The sequence below is a fragment of the Rhinopithecus bieti genome, unplaced genomic scaffold, assembly GCF_001698545.2.
Source record: "Rhinopithecus bieti isolate Rb0 unplaced genomic scaffold, ASM169854v2 scaffold_11375, whole genome shotgun sequence".
NCBI lineage: Eukaryota > Metazoa > Chordata > Mammalia > Primates > Cercopithecidae > Rhinopithecus > Rhinopithecus bieti.
Window position 1 is genome coordinate 185,055 of NW_016806746.1, and position 5,734 is coordinate 190,788.

Below are 5,734 nucleotides of genomic sequence, written 5' to 3' on the forward strand. Positions count from 1 at the left end.
CCCCTTTTTTTTTTTTTGACATAAAGTCTTTCTTTGTCACTCAGACTGGAGTGCAGTGGCATGATCATGGCTCACTGTAGCCTCAACCTCCCTGGGCTCAGGTGATCTTCCCACCTCAGCCTCCTGAGTAGCTGGGACTACAGGTGCATGCTGCCACTCCCGGCTGGTTTTTTTTTTTTTTTTTTTTTTTTTTTTTTTTTTTTTTTTTTTTTTTTTTTTTGTATGTATTTTTGGTGACATGTGGTTTTGCCATGTTGTCCAGGCTGGTCTTGAACTCCTGGGTTCAAGCTATCCACTTGCCTTGGCCTCCCAAAGTGGTGGGACTACAGCTGTGAGTGACCACACCTGGCCGAGATCCAACTTTAATGTTTGACATTTTTCACTACTCATCTATTCTCTCCTTAGGAATAGCTTAGTCTCTAATTTTACCTTGGTATTAACTCTATTAATGTAATTATCTTACAATCCTTTATTAACACAAACTACTTATCACCTTCTATTTCAAAGGTTGTTGGTATAAAACCTGACATTTCCCCCAAATAAAAAATAATTCAGTTCAGCAGCATACCTTGGTTCAACACCTATTCTCTTATTTTCTGGACTGAGTTGTTAAAGCATAAAAATTTGAATAAGAAAATACTTGAAACTTGGGCTAGAGTAACCCCTTGTATTAGTCAGGGTCCAGACAGGGCACAGAAACCACACGGTCACTTAAACAGAGGAAGTTTAACACAAATAAGTATTAACTACTTACTGGAAATTAATTTTTAATAGAGAATAAAAGAGATCTCTAAAGAATACCCTAAGCCTGAGGAATAGTACCCAAAAAAGGAACTAATATGGAAAGATAGGAGCTTAACCCAAGGCTGAATTCAGACTTCTTTAGAAAGGGTGTATCTGCCTCCCATGGGATGACAGAGAAGTTTCCTTCATTGACCCAATCCAGAACAAGTCTATAGCCAGTGGGCTGAAGCTAGTGTGAAGAGAATATTGGAGTGGAATGCTGACAAAATTCACAGAGAAGTAGCCTATGGTGGGGAACCATTGAATTTGCTAGAACGCTGGCTGATGTATTCATTGGACATGTTGCGAAACTACCTGTAGTGGATGCTGCTAAACTTGAGGAAATGAGGTGGGGCTCCAGGAAGCTGCCTATGGATTTGCCACTCATCCTCAACTTGCTTATTGGGTACCCATAGAACTTGTCAAACAAGACCCATAGTGTTGCTGGAAGTCTTTTGGGTAAAGCAGGGGGGTGAGGTGAGCCTTACTGGGCATTCCATAGGCCAACCTAGAGGCACAGGATTGAAAAAGAATTGAAAGCACACTGGAACAGACAAACCTCTACCTCCCCCATTGTCACTCCAGCACCCTTTACTAATAGAACTTAATAGCATGCCAGCTGACAAGGGGAGAAATGTTCCCATATCAAAACCAGGATTATGTTGAAAGGCAAAAAATTGATAACTGGCAAATCCCTCTGTAATTCACTGGCTATGTGATCTTGAGTAACATTTTTAAACTTCCATTTCCTCATCCTGTTTCATGGGTTTTTTTTTGTAAACAAAATATAAAATACTGCACTTAAAGTACTTACTATGGTTCCAGGAACATAGTATATATTCAATAAATTATTCAATAAATTTAAGAAATTATTTTATCTTTTTATTTATTTATTTATTTATTTATTTTTGAGACGGAGTCTCGCTCTGTCGCCCAGGCTGGAGTGCAGTGGCCGGATCTCAGCTCACTGCAAGCTCCGCCTCCCGGGTTTACGCCATTCTCCTGCCTCAGCCTCCCGAGTAGCTGGGACTACAAATAAATTATTTTATCTTTACTAGATCATATGCTAGGGTATCAGCCCTCAAAAAAGTATGTGTGTGTGGTGTGTGTGTGTGTGTTTGGGTATAAATATATACATAATATTACATATGTGAATATATAAATGTGTGTGTGTGTGTGTGTGTGTGTGTGTGTGTGTGTATCCCTCTGAGGGCAGTGATAGGTAAATAAATGCAGATAGTGCAATATGAAATACAATGAAATGCACATGCCTCCATTAGATAAATAAAATGCTAAGATAGATAAAAGGATTTTATCACCCTCTAAGCCTTAAAATCAGAACCTCTCCACTTCAACCTCAATGATCAATTAAGTAGAGTGTTAAAATAACAATAAATCTAAAATAAATAAACTTGAAACTATTATCAGTCCTAGCTGTGTTTATATTACATATTTGGCCAGTAATTTGGAGTTGTTTGACAATGAAAATAAAGCATATGTAGTCTTTACCACTTTCATGAAAACCACATTGTGTTAAACATGATATCCTTCTCAAATTCTGTTGTATCAGCATGTAATAAACTGATGTGACCTTAAAGATACAATGTTAAATTAAAACAATGTGTAATAATAGGACTTTTGTATTTCTCAGGCTTTGCTCAGCACTTTGATCAATTCCAAACTACTTAGGTAATAAAGACACAGCTAATATTTTGTTAGCTAAATCAATCCTTTGGATATTTCCACTATCTAGTTAGAAAGACTGGTGTTTTGATGCAGTAGAATGAGCCTTGGGATAAATTATCTGAGGGGCTGAAGAAACAAAATGATTAAAGTAACTGAGTTTTTAAATCAATTTTTAAAAATCTTGTACATTAATGTGTTATAATCAAGAATTCTGAATTTGTTTTGGGCCATGATTTTCTTGATTTTGGTTGGTTAAAGAAAAGCAGTTTTATTTTCTATTTTATTTATTTATTTTTGAGACAGAGTCTATCTCTGAAGCCCAGGCTGGAGTGCAATGGCACGATCTTGGCTCACTGCAACCTCTGCCTCCTGGGTTCAAGCGATTCTCCTGCTTCAGCCAGTTTTCTATTAATAGACAAAGTGCCCTTTAATTCGAAGACGAACCTTAACCCATTTTAAAATCAATTAAGTGCCTATGTCAGAGGTTTGCGAGGTTTTTGTATTGCCTACCTAATGTTTCTTATAGCTGCAATTATGCAGAACTAAGGTAACATTCAATTGCCTGTTAAATCAATCAAACAGCCAGACTTTTATTGCCTATGAATATTTAAAAGAGATTCACTAGATCCCATTCCTAATTTCAGAGTGTGAGTTTGCATTCAAATAAGTAATAAATTATTTCCATCACTTCAAAAGGCATCTTTCATTCTTGATAATCATATGGCAGTATATTTCCTACTCAGAGTAATGATTTGAAAGATGGTTGGCAAACCAGGCAACATCTCCAAAAGACATACCAAATCATATAATTTTTACGACTATTATAATAGCTTTATTCTCTAACAGGATAACCAAGCAGCCAAAGATGTTTTAGTAATGCAACAAAATGAATAATGATATTGGTAATAGTATTTGGTTACAGAGGTCCAGGTACTGTTTTAATGTCAGACATGTATTTTCCCATTTAGTTCTCACAATAGCCTTATGATACAGGGTAGTGTTTGTTTGTTTTTGTTTTTTCTTTTTTTGAGATGGAGTCTTGCCCTGTCGCCCAGGCTGGAGTACAAGGGTGCAATCTCAGCTCACTGCAATCTCCGCCTCCCAGGTTCAAGCGATTATCCTGCCTCAGGCTCCCAAGTAGCTGGGATTACAGGCACATGCCACTATGCCGGGCTAATTTTTGTATTTTTAGTAGAGATGGAATTTCACCATGTTGGCCAGGCTGACCTCAAACACCTGCCCTCAGGTGATCCACCCGCCTTGGCCTCCCAAAGTGCTGAGATTACAGGTGTGAGTCCCCGCACCTGGCCGATATAGGGTTTTTTATATTCCCATTCTATAGAAATGGAAAGGATAGTAAAGACCCTAGGAAGAACCGATTGAGCATTTAGACCCATCTCTTTACACTTGAAGCCTAGGCACCTGACCATTTGGCTATACTACTTCCAATCTCTGTGACCCTTTTCATGCATTAAATATAAAAACTCTCTGCTAATAACTGAATATGGCAATTAACTAGCTTCCCAATTTTTAAGGAAAACTTAAAACATGACCTTAGAAATATTAGGGCTGACTAATTAAAATAAAATTTGGAGTCTTAAATATTAAAGTCACACATTTAGAAGTCCAAAGCCTTTACCACTTCTCTTGATGAGTGATTATTTCACCTGTTTCATGGATTATTAATGCCCCCATTTCAGTCACTTTCAAAGATGACTGTCAGTTGTTTTGCCTGACATGAAATAGCAAATATACTAAAAGAGAAAATAATCGAAATTGGTTAATTCTACTGAAATAGTAATGTTTATGATAGACTGGTAGACCTATTAATTTTCCTGGTAATTATGACTTTGAATTTTCCTTCAGTGTCACATCTGCCTTAGCATAGATATGCCAGAATGGAAGAATATTCCTTGAAGGAAGACTATAAAGTAATCTAAGAAAATAAGTGACATATTATGCCTTATTAATTTGTCAATATGCTTATTTTAAAAAAATATCTGTCTATAATAAGAGAAATAGCCACTACTTGTTGAGCACAGTTTTATGTCACTCCTTTTGCTAAGCATTTAGAAGCAACATCAAACTTAAATCCCACATTTGTTTTATGAAATAGATTTGATTAGCTTACTTCACACATGTTGTGATAGGGCTGACTTCTGTTCTCAAGGGCTAGGACAACTAAGTCTTCTATAATGCCCTCTGCAAAGCACCAGGATGCTGGAAAATGTCTAGTAGATAGATTTTATTTTGCTTTCAAGGAAGTATAAGTAAACTTTAAAAGGCCAGGAAAAAAATCAGATGAAACTGAAGTCATACCGTAATATGACTATCACCACTGACATTTGTATTGCCCTGGAGTTAAAAACTAATACTGGGAACCCCAATTTTAGGTGACTTAAGTCATTTGGTGGAAAAGAAATATCCTCTGGCTCAAGAAAATGGGGAAGCTAAACACAGATTCCATATAAAACTGGGGTTCTCTCAGTAAAATAATGGGCAGAGAGACTTCTTTCTGCAGAGAGAACAAACATAAAAAGGCATCTCTCTTCTCACTGTGAGTGAAAAGTAATAGTAAGAATAATTATGATAATGTCACCTGAAAATGTGTGTAGGCCTATTCTTGTAAGGTGAGGAACTCTTAATTGTATATTATCACAAAGAGTAAAGAAATATCCAAACAATGGATTAAGTCAAAGTAGCACCAGGTTAGGAGCGTCCTAATATTAGTTAGAAGGAAATGCAAATTCTTTACCACGAAAATTGCCCTCAGTGTCCTCACAGATTAAACACGGAAATTTGAGCTCAACATAAACACATAAACACACACACACACACACAAGAAAAGCCGTCATGAAGCACAGTCAGCCCATAAAACAAAGGGTGAGTTTACTTCTAGAATTTCAGATATTAGAGTTGCAAGATGTATAGTGTAAAATAAATAGGTAAAATATTATAGAAATAAATGTTATTGAAGTTTTAAAAAAATAAAACATTGTAAAAATGGAAAAAAGAAATCAAAATTAAACAACTAAAATTAAAAATTAGAAAATGAATATATTATATATATATACATATATATACATATTAGTTGAAAGAAATGAATTAAGAGAAAACTAAAAGATAATGTACAGACTGTGTTACCAAAAACTAAGGAGATGGAAGATGTGAGCAAGAAGATAATAGATACAGGGGTGGGGAATAGAATATGAACATATAACTTATCTCAATGGGAGTTTTCAAAGAGGAGAATAAAGAAAATGGA